Source organism: Ranitomeya imitator, chromosome 7 (assembly GCF_032444005.1).
Source record: "Ranitomeya imitator isolate aRanImi1 chromosome 7, aRanImi1.pri, whole genome shotgun sequence".
Taxonomy (NCBI): domain Eukaryota; kingdom Metazoa; phylum Chordata; class Amphibia; order Anura; family Dendrobatidae; genus Ranitomeya; species Ranitomeya imitator.
In genome coordinates, this window is record NC_091288.1 from 89,636,509 (window position 1) to 89,655,055 (window position 18,547).

The window sequence follows — 18,547 nt, forward strand, 5'->3', positions numbered from 1 at the left end:
AATAATGTCTCTTACCTGGCCAGGTTTTTTCAATTCATTTGCCGTCCATTATCCCAGATCTCCGTTGTCCGTATCCGTAGGTGAATCTCGAGTAGACACTCTCGCCTCGGGTCCCTGTTTCGGGCGCCAAGAAATGTTGAGTCCTCTTCCGTCCCTGGCTTCCTGGATTGAGGAATCCAAGTAAATGACACGCAGCACAAAGGTTGTGTGTTCATAAACAGGGGTAGCCCCGGAGCACGCCTGCCTCACTGGGCGCTGCCCCTTCTTTATATAGTAAGAAGTTAGGCATTTACAGACATGCGCACAAGCGCTCATATTTCATAATCACTTACAAAGCAAATCTATACTAGTGAAAAGTTACAATATCTGGTATGTGGGTGAAAGGCTACAATATCAAGGAGAAATGCGCGCGTGATTACTTCTGTAAAAGGAAATGTCAAGTTTGCTGTGCAGAAGCAGATTTCATCTGGGAGACAAAATGGATCCTTTGGTTCAGTCTGGTCTCCACATTTATGTCCGCCTGTGCCTCCTCCCCATTCCTTGTTTGTGTGGCGCAGCTTTTTTATTGCCCTTCTGTCTTGGCTGCGGCGAGCGCTTCATATGGCTGGTGCTGGCCGGTCTCCATGGTCTCTGCCCCGCTGCAGCTCCCCGCCCATCTCTACTGATGCGTCGGCGGTGGGCAGGGACCTGTGACATCAGATGCCGGCCTGACTGCCATGCTGTATGAAGCGCCGCTTGAGACCGCTTGGGGCTCCTTGTGAGGTGAGCCCTATAAAAACACGCAACACTTACTTTAACACCACGCCCCCCGAGGAAGCATTGATAGCGATACGCGTGTCGGGGCCTCTTCTATGCTCTGCATCTAGGTCAGTATTTCTTATTTATTGTGTATCATTTGCCGGTATATCCGTGGTGGGTGTGGGGGACTTCTTGTTTATACCATGCACATGTGGGTGCGTATGGTTTAGTTCTGGATAATATAGACATACTGATTGATGTTTATTATTAATGACTGCACATACTGCATGTCAATTCAGGCCGCCACATATAAACCACTGTGTATCTTATTAAATATGTCTCCCTTCAATCTTTCTTTCGATTATCCGGTTTTGAATGTATAATACATGTATACCCCTTTACATTTGTATTGGACTATACTGAGCAAAGCACATTGGTGTCACTTACCCTGCTGATTTCTTTTTCTGTTTTTTGGTTTTATAGTTATTATTTTGATTAATAAAGATCTTACATTTTAATATATTTTGGTCTGTGACTCACTTTTTGTCATTTTGGGTATTATACCAACAGCCAGCAAGAGTTTCTGGCCCGTGCATACTTGGAGAACTATGGGGAAATTATAGTAATAGCCAATGACCCCAATATGTAATACCACCCACCAGTTACAGTATTTGCACTTGGCACATGGAGAAGTCTTCTATAGCATTGATGGGATTCATTGCCAGCAGTGATCCCCTCAGTGATCAACTGCTCTCACAGAGTAAATGCAGCAAGTCAACCAGGTGAAGCCTATTCCATGGCAATCATTCCTTGGATCCGCTCCTTTCTAATGGGAACATTTTTAAATGAGGCCCTCCTCCAGGTCCATACCAATGGGCATTGTAGTGCCTCCACATGCAGTACAGACCAAAAGTTTGGACACACCTTCTCATTTAACCCCTTAGTGACCGAGCCAAATTTTTGAAATCTGACCAGTGTCACTTTATGTGGTAATAACTCTGCAACGCTTCAACAAATCCCAGTGATTTTGAGACTGTTTTTTCGTGACACATTATAATTTATGATAATGGTAAATTTAGTTCAACATTTTTTGTGTTTATTTATAAAAAATATCAAAAATTTGAGAAAAATGTTAAAAAATTAGCAATTTTCTAAATTTAAATGATTATCCCTTTAAACCAGATAGTCATACAACAGCAAACCATTAATAAATAACATTTCCCACATGTGTGCTTTACATCAGGACCATTTGTAAAATGTTATTTTATTTTGCTAACATTTTAGGAGGTTTAAAAATGTAGCAGCAATTTTTCATTTTTTCAAAGAAATTTACAAAATTTATTTTTTTAGGGACTTACCCATGTTTGAAGTGACTTTAGGGGTCCCATATATTGGGAAACCCACAAACGTGATACCATTTTAAAAACAGCACCCCTAAACATATTGAAAACTGCTGTCAGGTAGTTTATTAACCCTTCAGGTGCTTTACAGGAATTAATGCAAAGTGGTATGACAGAAATGAAAATGTGTATTTTTGCCACCTAAATGTTGCTAACTTCTAAACAGATTACTACAGCCGACAGACTCTAAGGCCGCTATTTGGTCATGAATTGCCATCGCAAACATCAGGACAACAAAATCATGATCTGAGGGCACCAATTGGGACAAAGAAGAAGCCCCCACACTCTGTTAACCATTTATAATGATGTAGTCACTATTGACAGCAGCATCTAAGGGGTTAAACAGATTTAGATGGTGCAAATACTGATCGTGGCTGGTGCAGCAAGTTGTCAGCTATAGTGTACAGCCGACAGCTGCTGGATTGTCATCTGTATGGGGAGGCTATTCTCTTATATCTCAGGTCAGTTAAAAGACGTATTGGCGTTCATTAAGGGGTTAAAGATTTTTCTGCATTTTCATGACTATAAAAATTGTAAATTCACACTGAAGGCATCAAAACTATGAATTAACACATGTGGAATTATATACTTAGCAAAAAAGTGTGAAACAACTGAAAATGTCTTATATCTTAGGTTCTTCAAAGTAGCCACCTTTTGCTTTGATGATGGCTTTGCACACTCTTGGCATTCTCTTGATGAGCTTCAAGAGGTAGTCACCGGAAATGGTTTTCCCTTCACAGGTTTAATAAGTGGGATTTCTTGCCTTATAAATGGGGTTGGGACCATCAGTTGTGTTGTGCAGAAGTCTGGTGGATACACAGCTGATAGTCCTACTGAATAGACTGTTAGAATTTGTATTATGGCAAGAAAAAAACAGCTAAGTAAAGAAAAATGAGTGGCCATCATTACTTTAACCTTCGTCAGGCTGCATAATTTTACAACGCTAACAGGCTGCAGAGGTACAATTGTACCTTCATATATACCTCCACTGTGATATTTGGCCAATATATTCTGGACCAAAACTGCAGAGATGTCACGAAATTTCAGCCCTCTACGGCTTTTCGAAAAAAAGTTATTGCAATTTTAAAACGGAATAGTTACAATTGTACCTAGTCAGGGTTAAGAAATGAAGGTCAGTCAGTCCGAAAAATTGAGAAAACTTTGAAAGTGTCCCCATGTAGTTGCAAAAACCATCAAGCGCTACAAAGAAACTGGCTCACATGAGGACCGCCCCAGGAAAGGAAGACCAAGAGTCATCTCTGCTTCTGAGGATAAGTTTATCCGAGTCACCAGCCTCAGGAATCGCAGGTTAACAGCAGCTCAGATTAGAGACCAGGTCAATGCCACAGAGACTTCTAGCAGCAGACACATCTCTACAACAACTGTTAAGAGGAGACTTTGTGCAGCAGGCCTTTATTGTAAAACAGCTGCTAGGAAACCACTGCTAAGGACAGGCAACAAGCAGAAGAGACTTGTTTGGGCTAAAGAACACAAGGAATAGACATTAGTAACATAGTTATTAAGGTTGAAGGAAGACTTTAAGTTAATCTAGTTCAACCCATAGCCTAACCTAACATGCCCTAACATTTTGATCCAGAGGAAGGCAAAAAAAACCCATGTGGCAAATAGTAAGCTCCACTTTGGGGAAAAAAATTCCTTCCCGACTCCACATACGGCAATCAGACTAGTTCCCTGGATCAACGCCCTATCAAGGAATCTAGTATATATACCCTGCAACATTATACTTTTCAAGAAAGGTATCCAATCCCCTCTTAAATTTAAGTAATGAATCACTCATTACAACATCATACGGCAGAGAGTTCCATACTCTCACTGCTTTTACAGTAAAGAACCCGCGTCTGTTATTGTGCCTAAACCTTCTTTCCTCCAGAAGTAGAGGATGCCCCCTTGTCCCTGTCTCAGGTCTATGATTAAAAAGATCATCAGAAAGGTCTTTGTACTGTCCCCTCATATATTTATACATTAAAATAAGATCACCCCTTAATCTTCGTTTTTCCAAACTAAATAGTCCCAAGTGTAATAACCTATCTTGGTATTGCAGACCCCCCAGACCTCTAATAACCTCGGTCGCTCTTCTCTGCACCCGCTCCAGTTCAGCTATGTCTTTCTTATACACCGGAGACCAGAACTGTGCACAGTATTCTAAGTGTGGTCGAACTAGTGACTTTTTAGAGGTAAGATTATGTTCTCCTCATGTGCATCTATGCCTCTTTTAATGCATCCCATTATTTTATTTGCCTTTGTAGCAGCTGCCTGACACTGGCCACTGAACATGAGTTTGTCATCCACCCATACACCCAGGTCTTTTTCATTGACAGTTTTGCCCAGAGTTTTAGAATTAAGCTCACTGACCCGCAGAAAAGGAACTGGGCGGCACTCGATGTGTTAATCTTCACAGGCAGTAACAGTGTAGGGGAAGTCTTGGCATAAACTTCAAGCCACAAGTCTATGTGTTTGCAGATGCCGGGTGGTGCTTAGCATATAAAGCAGACAGACTTTCCAACTTGTTAAATAACAAAAGATGCAGCACTCACCAGATTCTTGCTGAAGATAGTGTCCTTTATTCGCTTAAAGCGATGTGAGACATTATGCGGAGAGGCGGCAGGAAAGAGGATTGGGTGCGGGGGAGAGGAGAAGGACTACGGCCGTTTCACGCAAAATACGCTTCCACGGGTCCAGGTGCCTACCCGTGGAAGCGCATTTTGCGTGAAACGGCCGTAGTCCTTCTCCTCTCCCCCGCACCCAATCCTCTTTCCTGCCGCCTCTCCGCATAATGTCTCACATCGCTTTAAGCGAATAAAGGACACTATCTTCAGCAAGAATCTGGTGAGTGCTGCATCTTTTGTTATTTTAGAATTAAGCGCATAGTTATTCATCTTATTACTTCTACCCAAGTGCATGACCTTACATTTATCCCCATTAATGCTCATTTGTCATTTATCAGCCCAAGCTTCTAGTTTACATAAATCATCCTGTAATATAAAATTGTCCTCCTCTGTATTGATTACCCTGCAGAGTTTAGTGTCATCTGCTAATATTGAAATTCTGCTCTGAATGCCCCCTACAAGGTCATTAATAAATATGTTAAAAAGAAGAGGGCACAATACTGACATTAGACCAGTGGATATCTGTGCTTTGGTTTGATGAGTCCAAATTTGAGATCTTTGGTTCCAACCACCGTGTATTTTGTACAACGCAGAAAAGGTGAACGGATGGACTCTACATGGCTGGTTCCTACCGTGAAGCATGGAGGAGGAGGTGTGATGGTGTGGGGATGCTTTGCCGTTGACACTGTTCGGGATTTATTCAAAATTGAAGGCATACTGAACCAGCATGCCTACTACAGCATCTTGCAGCAACATTCTATTCCATCCGTTTTGCGTTTAGTTGGACCATCATTTATTTTTCAACAGGACAATGACCCCAAACACACCTCCAGGCTGTGTAAGGGCTATTTGACCAAGAAGGAGAGTGAAGGGGTGCTACGCCAGATGACCTGGCCTCCACAGTCACCAGATCTGAACCCAATCGAGATGGTTTGGGGTGAGCTGGACCGCAGAGTGAAGGCAAAAGGGCCAACAAGTGCTAAGCATCTCTGGGAACTCCTTCAAGATTGTTGGAAGACCATTTCTGGTGACTACCTCTTGAAGCTCATCAAGAGAATGCCAAGAGTGTGCAAAGCAGTCATCAAAGCAAAAGGTGGGTACTTTGAAGAACCTAGAATATAAGACATATTTTTAGTTGTTTCACACTTTTTTGTTAAGTATATAATTCCACATGTGTTAATTCATATTTTTGATGCCTTCAGTGGGAATTTACTATTTTCATAGTCATGAAAATACAGAAAAATCTTTAAATGAGAAGGTGTGTCCAAACTTTAGGTCTGTACTGTATTTGGCAGCCCTTGCATTCACTGCATAGGCAAACACTATGGGAGACCAGCTCCTTTGTAATTGGAACATTTTGTTATGAAGCCCTACTTCACGTCTCTACCAAGGGGCATTATAGTGGCTCCAAATTATTGGCCTTTCTTGCATTCATGGCATAGGCAAACAGTATGGGAGAACCAATTTCTAATAATGGTAACATTGCTTTCAGGAGGCCCTCATGTACATCTATTCAAAGGGGTATTGGGGTGCATCTAAATTTGGGACAGGCCTTGCATTCACTGCATAGGCAAACAGTATGGGAGTATCAAATTGATAATAATTGGAACATTGCTTTCAGGTGGCCCTCCTGTACGTCTCTTTAAAGGGGTATTGGGGTGCGTCTAACTTTTGGCCAGGCATTGCATTAACTGCATAGGCAAACAGTATGGGAGAAACAATTCCGAATAATGAGAACATTGCATTCAGGAGGCCATCCTGTACGTCTGTTCAAAGGGTTATTGGGGTTTGTCAAAAATTGGAGCAGGTCTTGGATTCACTGCATAGGCAAACAGTATGGAGTATCAACTTCCTAATAATGGGAACAATGCTTTTAGGTGGCCCTCCTTTACGTCTCTTCAAAGGAGTATTGGGGTGCATCTAAATTTTGGTCAGGCCTTGCATTAACTGCATAGGCAAACAGTATGGGAGTAACAAACTCCTAATAATGGGAACATTGCTTTCATGTGGCTCTCCTGTAATTCTCTTCAAAGGGGTATTGGGGTGCGTCTAAATTTGGGGCAGGCCTTGCATTCAATGCATAGGCAAACAGTATGGGAGTACCAAATTCTTAATAATGGGAACATTGCTTTCAGGAGGCCCTCCTGTACGTCACTTCAAAGGGGTATTGGGATGCGCCCAAATTTTGGGCAGCTCTGCCACTCACTGCATACACAATAACAGTAAAGGAGACCCACTGTTAAATAATGGGAACAACAAAGCATAGCCGGCTGATGGCTCTCTAAAAATAGTGAGGGCCGACTGCTGGCTATCATGGTCGTGGACACAGTTACTTCCCTGTCCTCTCAGGGTTAATTTTGCATGGCCTCCTTTTGGTTTGGGGAGGGCTATAATTACCCGCCTTCATCTGGGGATCCTTGTCAGTGATACACTTGTTCTGGCTGTGTGTCTGACCCCCTAGTGTGCTTGCATACTGTGTAGTCCATTTACCTTCTCGTGTATGCTCCAGTCTGTGTTCTCTCTCTGTGCATTGCTTTGTGATTCCGTGCTTACTGTCTGTTTGTGGCTCTGACTTTCGGCTTGGTACTCTTACTAATCTCCTGTCTGCCTTGTTTGTACTGCACCGCTATTTCCAGCTACCTGACCTTTTGCTATGTCCTGACCACTCTCAGCGTATCACTCTTTGGTACTTCATCGACCTCCTGGCTTGACCTCGGCAAGTTCAGACAACTCTCCGGTTTCGCCGGTCACCGCCGCTACTCGGCGTCTGGCTTCGCCTCCGGCCCCTCCCCCGGTGGTCACGTGTTTTAGGTCCTGCGCTCCGGCAGGTAAGCTCACCGCAGCACTCCTCTCACCGCCCTGTCCTTCTGTATCTCGTGCACAGACTTCTGCTGTTGGTTTGCAGCAGGGCTCTTGACACTGGCCCTTTAAGAATAGTAAAGGCTGCCTGATGGCCCTATAAAAAAAGGCTCTGTGACTTTCAGAGTCCCTCCTTCATAAATGAAACAGGATGTGTCTGATGATGTTTCGCACACCACATGGCCAGATAAGGTTGTAAAATGTTAAAATGACATTTCCCAGTTAATGCATTTCTCTTGGTTGAAAGCAATGCTAAAGTTCAAAAACACTATTTGTGAACATAGCCCAAGGTGTGGAGGAGCATTTTTGTTTTTGGTTATTTATTTTGCCTTACATACAAGTCATTACCCTGGAAAGGATATTCCTTGACATGGTTCCCAGGAAAATCTGTTTTGGTTTTGTTTTTGTATGTTTGAGGCTATGTGCACACGTTCAGGTTTTTTCGCGTTTTTTTCGCGGTTTTTCACGGTAAAAACGCTATAAAACTCATTAAAAACGCATACATTATGCATTCTATCATTTAGAATGCATTCTGCATGTTATGTGCACATGGATGCGTTTTTTTTCCGCGAAAAAAACGCATCGCGGTAAAAAAATGAGCATGTTCATTATTTTTGCGGATTTTCTGCGTTTTTCCCGCAATTCTATGCATTTGGGAAAAAACGCACCAAAAACACATCAAAAACGCATCAAAATCGCGTCAAAATCGCGGTAAAAACGCATGCGGATTTCTGGCAGAAATGTCCGGTTTTTGTCAGGAAAATTTCTGCAAGAAATCCTGACGTGTGCACATACCCTTATTGTGAGTCTGTAAAAGTGGTGTATGACTCTGACAACATTGTTCACAGCAGTGACCTGGGAGCCAGAAATGCTTCAGGAGTCTTCCCCATGCTGTTTCCCTGTCATTTGAGCACTGTTCCCATCGATTTCGGCAATTTCTAGTCCCTCTGAAGACTACCGGGGGGAACGCGGTAAAAATGCTCGAGTTTCCCATAGACTTACATTGGGGTCTTTGCTCGGGTCGAGCACCGGAGCATTCCAATTTGCTCAACTCGAGCAATGAGCACCCCATCACTAATCGACACATATTTTTGGAGCATTTATGCTGAAGAGTGCATTTTAGGCCATAAGATTTCTAGCATCTTGACCAGCTAAGATGAACATGGCTTCACTGGTCAATTCTCATACTTCTCATGTCCCAGAAGTACCATTAGCAAATGGGATTGTAATGCCATCTATATCAGGTAAGAAGGAACATATTTCCATATTGTGAGGCAGTGACCCATGTTACAGCTAGGGGATGCTGCTTGTACTCCCCAGAAAGTGCAGAGGCGTATGAAGGCCATAGGTGTGCATGGCAGTCACAGGTGTAGCTGTGATTGCAATGTGAGGCAGTGGCTTGTGCCACAGGTAGGGGTCACTGTGTGTTCTCCCCAGGTTGAGAATGGAGACGGATAAAGTCCATAGGTGTGCATGGGAGTCACGGATTTCTGATCCGGGTTTTCCATGGGGCTTTAAGCCACAGATTTGTTTGTTAAAAACCCTGCAGTAAGGGATATGGGTGTGTCAGGTGTCAGGTGCAACGTCAGTGTCAGTCTGGTGTGTGCTGATGCGCAGAGCAGAGGCCTGGAGAGCCCTGGCTGAGTGCATGGAAGCACAGGCCAGCGGAACCAGCACCTAGGGCAGCTGAATAGCCTGGCACCCGCAGCGTATACAGTGATGCAAGTCGTCCATGGTAATTGGTCTCGGGTGTGGACAGTCCTGTTCCCGGAGGTGGATGTCCTGTGCCAGAAAGAGTCGGATGTGGACAGCCCTGTGCCAGGAAGTGAATGTCCTGTGACTGAAAGAGTCGGATGTGGACAGTCTTGTGCCCAGAGGTGGATGTACTGTGCCCGAAAGAGAACTGGCATGTATAATGATTGATAACAGGTGGATATGGTGCCCGGCTGCTATCCGGAGGATATTTTGGGCTGTGTACGGCTGAGTAAAGAGACTGTGATACAGCGATGCAGGACACCCACGGGATCTAGTCGGAGGAGGGCTGGCATGTGTAGTGTCTGCGACATGTAAAGCTGTGTTTGGGGGACTTTAATATGGCGTGCGGTCACCCAGGAAAACTGGGCAAAGGGAAGTTCAGCCTGTTTAGGGCCTGCAGTCTAAAACCGTATGATGTGCTATGAAACGAGCACTAAGATGAGATGCAAATGTCTGTAATGAACTTTGATGTTGTGTACTAAAAATGCTATGCACCTTTATGTGTGATGTAACACATTAAAGAGACTTTTTGTTTGAACTTTGTGGGTCACTGCCTCTTAACTGCGTACCATACTACCGCTGCCTTACATACTCTAAAATATGCAATCCTTATAGGGGGATAATATTCTATAGAAGAAAGTCTTTATGTGAGTGTTGCTTGTCTTTTTCACACAGGAACATAGCGGCATAGCAGGGCAGATTCCCCTATAGCACATAGGACAAGGGGCAGGTTTTCCACCAAAGAAGGATGGAAATAGCTCCTGTAAATACTATGAGCCGGAGATGAAGAAGATCACCACCACCAGAAAGGTCTGGAGACAGGAACCCATCCCTCATTAACACCCAGCTACAAGTAGTAAATTCATCAATGCTACCTCCAGAAGATTGGCCCATGACCCCCTGAAACCAGAAGATTGGCCTAGGACCCACCTGAAACCTGCACCATCTGTCTGGATAACATTGCAGCTGGGGATGAAGTCAGCTACATGAAGTGCTCCCACTTCTTCCACAAGGCCTGCATTGGAAGACGGCTACTGGACAATACGACCTGTCCTTTCTGCAGGCATACCAACAGCCAGCAAGAGTTTCTGGTCCGTGCATACTTGGAGAACTATGGGGAAATTATGGTAATAGCCAATGACCTCATGTAATACCACTCACCAGTTACAGGTATTTGCACTTGGCACATGGAGAAGTCTTCTATAGCACTGATGGGATTCATTGCCAGCAGTGATCCCCTCAGTGATCAACTGCTCTCACAGAGTAGATGCAGCAAGTCAACCATGTAAAGCCTATTCCGTGGCAATCATTCCTTGGATCCGCTTCTTTCTAATGGGAACAATTTTTAATGAGGGCCTCCTCCACGTCTGTACCAAGGGGCATTGTAGTGCCTCCACATATTTGGAAGCCCTTACAGTCAATGCATAGGCAAATATGGGAAAACAGCTCCTTTCGAATTGGAACATTTTGCTATGAGGCCCTCCTTCACGTCTCTACCAAAGGGCATTGTAGTGCCTTCAAATTTTTGGCAGCTCTTGCATTCACAGCACAGGCAAACATGGGAGAAACACTTCCTAATAATGGTAACATTGCTTTCAGGTGGCCCTCCTGTACGTTTCTTCAAAGGGATATTGGGGTGCATCTAAATTTGGGGCAAGCCTTGCATTCACTGCATAGGCAAACAGTAAGGGAGTACCAAATTCCTAATAATGGAAACACTGCTTTCAGGTGGCCCTCCTGTATGTCTGTTCAAAGGGGTATTGGAGTTCGTCTAAATTTGGGGAAGGCCTTGCATTCAATGCATAGGCAAACAGTATGGAATTACTAAATTCCTAATAATGGGAAAATAGCTTTCAGGTGGCCCTCATGGATATCTCTTCAAAGGGGTATTGGGGTGCGTTTAAATTTGGGGCAGGCCTTGCATTCACTGCATAGGCAAACAGTATGGGAGTACCAAATTCCTAAAAATGGGAACATTGCTTTCAGTGGGCCCTCCTGTATGTCTGTTCAAAGGGTTATTGGGGTGCGTAAAAAATTGGGGTACGTCTTGCATTCGCTGCGTAGGCAAACAGCATGGGACTACCAACTTCCTAATAATGGGAACATTGCTTTCAGGAGGCCCTCCTATACATCTCTTTAAAGGGGTATTGAGGTGCAACTAAACTTGGGGTAGGACTTGGGAACCAAATTACAAATAATGGAAACCCTGCTTTCAGGAAGCCCTCCTGTATGTCTGTTCAAAGGGGTGTTGGGGTGCATCTAAATTTGGGGCAGGCCTTGCATTCACTGCATAGGCATACAGTATGGGAGTATCAAATTCATAATAATGGGAACATTGCTTTCAGGAGGCCCTCATATATGTTTCTTCAAAGGAGTATTGGGATGCGCCCAAATTTTGGGCAGCCCTGCCACTCACTGCATACACAATAACAGTAATGGAGACCCACTGTTTAATAATGGGAACAACAAAGCATAGCGGGATGATGGCTCTCTAAGAATAGTGATGGCCGACTGCTGCCCTTTAAGAATAATAAAGGCCGCCTAATGGCCCTAAAAAAATAGGCTTTGTGATTTTCAATGTCCCTCCTTCATAAATGAAACAGGATGTGTCTGATGATGTTTCACACCACATGGCCAGATAAGGTTGTAAAATGTTAAAATGACATTTCCTAGTGAATGCATTTGTCTTGGTTGAAAGCAAAGCTAAAGTTCAAAAATGCATAAAAAACGCTAAATGTGAACATAGCCCAAGGTGTGGAGGAGCATTTTTTATTTTGGTTATTTATTTTGGCTTACATACAAGTCATTACCCTGGAAATGATGTTCCTCAACATTTTTCCCAGGAAAATCCGTTTTTGTTTCATTTTTGTATGTTTTATTGTGAGTCTGTAAAAGTGGCGTAAGACTCTGACAACATTGTTCATAAAAGTGACCTGGGAGTCAGAAATGCTTCCTGGGGTCTTCCCCATGCTGTGCCCATGTCATCTGAGCACTGTTGCCATCGATTTCCGCAATTTCTAGTCCCCCTGCAGACCACCAGGTGGACCGCGGTAAAAATGCTCGAGTTTCCCATAGACTTACATTGGGCTCGTTGCTCGAGTTGAGCACCGAAGCAACCGAGCATTTTAGTGCTCGCCCATCACTAATCAGCACATATTTTTTGAGCATTTATACTGAAAAGTTTTTCAGCTTGGAGTTCTCCAGTGCATTTTAGGCCAAGAGATTTCCAGCATCTTGACCAGCTAAGAGGTCAATTACCATACTTTCCATGTCGCAGAATACCTTCAGCAAATGGGATTGTAAGGCCATCTACATCAGGCAAGACGAAACATATGTCCATGCACAGCACTCTAAAATATGTATTCCTTTTAGGGGGATAATATTCTATAGAAAAAAGTCCTTATAAGAGTGTTGTTTTTCTTTTTCACACAGGAACATCGCGGCATAGCAGGGCAGATTCCCTTACAGCTCATAGGACAAGGAGCAGGTTTTCCCACCAAAGAAGGATGGAAATAGCTCCTGTAAATACTATGAGGCGGAGAGGAAGATCACCACCACCAGAAAGTTCTGAAGACAGGAACCCATCCCCCATTAACACCCAGTTACAAGTAGTTAATTTATTAATGCTGTTACTCCCTACCTCCAGAAGATTGGCCCAGGACCCACCTTAAACCTGCACCATCTGTCTGGATAACATTGCAGCTGGGGATGAAGTCAGCTACATGGAGTGCTCCCACTTCTGCCACATGGCCTACATTGGAAGACGGCTACTGGGCAATACGACCTGTCCTCTCTGCAGGCACACCAACAGCCAGCAAGAGTTTCTGGTCCGTGCATACTTGAAGAACTATGGGGAAATTATGGTAGTAGCCAATGACCCCAATATGCAATACCACCCTCCAGTTACAGTATTTGCACTTGGCACATGGAGAAGCCTTCTATAGCACTGATGGGATTCATTGCCAGCAGTGATCCCCTCAGTGATCAACTGCTCTCACAGAGTAGATGCAGCAAGTCATCCAGGTGAAGCCTATTCTGTGGCAATCTTTCCTTGGACCCACTCCTTTTTAATGGGAACATTTTTTAATGAGGCCCTCCTCCACGTCTGTAACAAGGGGCATTGTAGTGCCTCCACATATTTGGAAGCCCTTACAGTCACTGCATAGGCAAACACTATGGGAAACCAGCTCCTTTCTAACTGGAACATTTTGTTATGAGGCCCTCCTTCACGTCTCTACCAAGGGGCATTGTAGTGCCTTCAAATTATTGGCAGCTCTTGCATTCACGACACAGGCAAAAAATATGGGAGAAACACTTCCTAATAATGGTAACATTGCTTTCAGGTGGCCCTCCTGTACGTTTCTTCAAAGGGGTATTGGGGTGCGTCTAAATTTGGGGCAAACTTGCATTCACTGCATAGGCAAACAGTATGGGAGTACCAAATTCCTAATAATGGAAACACTGCTTTCAGGTGGCCCTCCTGCATGTCTGTTCAAAGGGGTATTGGGGTTCGTCTAAATTTTGGCCAGGCCTTGCATTAACTACATAGGCAAACAGTATGGGAGTATCAACATCCTAATAATGGGAAAATAGCTTTCAGGTGGCCCTCATGTACATCTTTTCAAAGGGGTATTGGGGTGCATCTAAATTTGGGGCAGGTCTTGCATTCACTGCATAGGCAAACAGTATGGGAGTACCAACTTCCTAATAATGGGAACATTGCTTTCAGGGTCCCTCTTGTATGTTTGTTCAAAGGGTTATTGGGGTGCGTCTAAATTTGGGGCAGGCCTTGCATTCACTGCATAGGCAAACAGTAAGGCTACGTTCACATTTGCGGTATGCGCCGCAGCGTTGCCGCCACAACAAAACGCATGCGTCGTGCGGCCCTATCGTTAACATTGGCGCCGCATGGGGCCGCATGTACATGCGTTGTAATGCGTTTTGGTGCGTTGTACGCCGCATGCGGAGTTAGGGCGCACCTGTCAGGGCGCGGCAAACGCAACATGTTGCATTTTTCGGGTGGCGCCGACCTTTTAAAAAACGCATGCGTCGTGTTTGCGTCGTCGATGCGCCTTTTTCCCCATTGACTTGTATTGACAACGCAGACGACGCAAGTACTTGCGTCGTGGTGCGTTGTACGACGCATGCGTTTTCCAATAAAAAATGCAAAACATTGTCTAGATTTTGTCTAGACACTAAAAAAACTATATATATATAAAAAAAAAGGGGTTTGGCATTGTCTTTCACAAGGCATCACACAAGACAAGACTGAGAGGAGAATCTGCTTTCCAAACCTGTAAGTATATATTTCTCTTTGCATATTTTTTATTCTGTGTTTTATTTCTTGATTTTTATTTAATTTGTGCAATGTTTGGTCTGTGCTATTTTACGGTTATAGGTTGTTATTGAAAAATTGTTTTTCTGGTTCTGATGTTCTTCTGGCGTTATATGATGGCGTTTATTGTCTTCGGCCTTGCTTGTTTTTGGCTTGGTTTTGGATTGGTTTTGTGTTGTTCTGGTGTCATGCGGTTGTTCAATGTCTTTTTTTTGGCTCATTTTTTCTTGTTAAATTTCTGGTGCATGTTTTTCTGGTTTCTATTGTTGGGGGTAACTGTATGGTGTTTTCTTGGCTCATGTCTTGCTGTGTATTATTATGCTGTTGGCTTTTTTTTTTTCCTTGAGTGTCTTTTCTTGCTGGTGGGGGGGCTACATTTATGATGTTTCATTTGTATTGTATAGTTCTGTGCTGCTATGCCATTCTAGTTTCAATTGTAGTTTCCCTTTTTTTTTTTTTTATCTCTGATGGTTTTACGTCGTTTTCCGTATGGCATATATCTTCCTTCCTTGACTGTTTGCATTGCCAAGTGTGTAGTATAATGGATTTTTTTTTTTTTTTGGTGGGGCCCTTTTTTTTTAATTTCATGTGTTTTCTTTTCTATTTGACTATGGTTTATCTTTAGGTTGCTGTATATTTTTACAGCGGTTGTCCCGTAATGTTTATTGCTTATTATCTAGAATGGTATTTATTGCCTTTTTCTGATGTCTTTCTGTGGTTAGATGACACCACATGGTGTTGTTTTGGATCATGTCTTGTTGTAATTGTAAAGTATGGCGTTCATTAGTTTGCTATTTCATTGTGCCTTTTTTTCCTGTAAGGTTTTTTTTGTAAGGTTTTATATTTAAAAATTTGGACATAGGTGTCTATTTTTGCTTAATTTTGTTTGGGTCTATTCTTGTATAGTTTCTTCTATTGTCTTCTCTTGCAATGTATGGCGTTGTGGTGTCGCTTTTTGAGTTTGCATTGTCCTATCAGTCAACAGTCAATTGTGGTTGTTTTAATTTTTTGGGCCTGTTTTATTGTATGTGGCAGTTAGCTTTGGATGTGATTTTTTTGCTCATTTTTTCATTGCAGAACAAACTTGCAAGAATGGCGAGTGACTCTGAACATAGCCAATCGGCGCGGGGGAGTGCGGTGAGTAATTATGTCCATTTGCTTACTATTCGCTGCCATTTGTAGCATTGACAATAATTTTTGTATACAATTTTTACAGGCTTCTTCAAGTGAGGGGGAAGGCAGTCAGCGGGAGCAGCGAGGTCGGGGCCAAGGTGTGGCGTCAGGCCGGCGAGTGAGTTTTTTTTTTTTTTTTGAGTAGCATCCTGCTGTGAGGAACATTACATTTGAGTAGCATCCTGCTTTCACTAGGGATGTTTACTAAGCTTAAGGTACCGTCACACTAGACGATATCGCTAGCGATCCATGACGTTGCAGCGTCCTCGCTAGCGATATCGTCCAGTGTGACAGGCAGCAGCGATCAGGCCCCTGCTGTGCTGTCGCTGGTCGGGGAAGAAAGTCCAGAACTTTATTTGGTCGCTGGACTCCCCGCAGACATCGCTGAATCGGCGTGTGTGACACCGATTCAGCGATGTCTTCACTGGTAACCAGGGTAAACATCGGGTAACTAAGCGCAGGGCCACGCTTAGTAACCCGATGTTTACCCTGGTTACCATCCTAAAAGTAAAAAAAAACAAACACTACATACTTACCTACAGCCGTCTGTCCTCCAGCGCTGTGCTCTGCTCTCCTCCTGTACTGGCTGTGAGCGTCGGTCAGCCGGAAAGCAGAGCGGTGACGTCACCGCTCTGCTTTCCTGCCGCTGTGCTCACACAGACAGTACAGGAGGAGTGCAGAGCACAGCACTGGAGGACAGACAGCGGTAGGTAAGTATGTAGTGTTTGTTTTTTTTACTTTTAGGATGGTAACCAGGGTAAACATCGGGTTACTAAGCGCGGCCCTGCGCTTAGTTACCCGATGTTTACCCTGGTTACCGGCATCGTTGGTCGCTGGAGAGCGGTCTGTGTGACAGCTCTCCAGCGACCAAACAGCGACGCTGCAGCGATCCGGATCGTTGTCGGTATCGCTGCAGCGTCGCTAAGTGTGACGGTACCTTTACATTATAGCTTTTCAGGGCAGCAAGTATTGGGGGAAGGTAACAAAGTTGAACTCCCTGCACAAAAACATTCCAAAATACAGGTGTAGAAACCATCAATATACATACATCAAATGGCAAAGGATAGGGCCAAGGTACATATCATGACAGGTGCTGGTGGTTGTTAATATTTGCATATTTGTAACCTTTCTGTTTTCTAATTTTTCTAGGTTTCACAACGGGACCAAGGAGATGTCGGAATTGATGTGGAGCTCCTGATCTACAGCATCCAGGAGCGTGGCCCGTTGTGGGACAGCCGTGACCCCCGGCACGCGGACCAGGTGGTGTTGAGGCGTTTGTGGGTAGAGGTGGCAAAGTCGCTGTGGGATGGCTTTGAAAGCGCTTCAGCCAAGGACAAAGCCAACTTTGGTGAGTATTGCTGATACGCCGTGCTGATACGCTGCTATGACCCATCTTGCCAGGATAAACACAACCGTGTGTGATGCGATCAACGCCTAAACTTTGCATCGCACACGGTTGTTTTATCCTTTTAAAATGCTAAATATGTAACCTTTTTTTTTTCCTTTGCATTCACAGTTAAAAAGTTGAGGACCAGATGGCGATCCATGAAGGACCGTTTCAATAAGGGGATCCGTGCTGAGGAGGAGCAATCGCAGAGTGGTGCTGCTGCGGCCAAGTCTGTGCCATACAAGTACAACAGGGCGTTACAGTTCTTAAGACCGGTCCTTGGCCGCCGACAGTAAGTATTTTGTCCACATACCATATTGCACAGCCACATTACATTGCCCAGCCACATAGCATATTGCACAGCCACATAGTACATTGCCCAGCCACGTACATTGTGCATCCACATAGTATATTGCCAGGCCACTATATCGCAGCCACATAGTACACATTCTAGCCACGTATCCACATAGTATATTTCCCAGGCACATAGTGTATTGGCCATCCATGTAGTCAGCGTTGCATATTGGCCATCCACGTAACTTTTTCCCTAGTGGAATGGTATATAGCCCATTAGTAATTTTTTGGGTTAAGCGTGAGTCCTTGTAGTCCATGACAGGTTACGTTCTGAGTCAGGGTAGTTCTGATCGTGGGAATAATGATGACGTCTCGATCACATGATCCTAACGTCATGGCCGTTCCTGCGATCAGATCAGCAAAGTCAGTGTATTTTTATTTTTTTTTTAATTTTTATCTTGACGTTAAATTTTATACTATTTTTGCGGCATAGGCAGCGTCAAGAAAGAGTTTTAGACAAAATTTTTTTTTACCCATGACAGTGGTATGCGGTCAAAAGGCTTTGGCAGCGGGAATGAACATTTATTTTCTGCCGTTGGTATGTCCATGATTGTTATCGTCAGCCATAACGGTCAGCTGGCGATAACAATCAGCAATTTATTATAGGCCACACAGACTGAGAGACAGAGGATTTGTATTGTTGTGTAATGTAATGTTAATTTTATTACAGGAGTTGGCGTATGGGATAGGTTATTAATTGAAGACTAATTTTTCCCTTATCTTTTCACAGGACACACAGCAGCACCCTCGAGCGAGCTCGCCCCGCAGGAGCGGACCTTCATGAATCGCCATCTGCCCCATCACAGCCCTCCCACAGCGACAGCAGGCTTGCACCGCCATCTGGAGAACCGGCAGCCGGTACATCAGGTGTTCCCCTGCCCGAGGCCTCTGGCGCACCTTCGTTCGGGAATTCCCGACA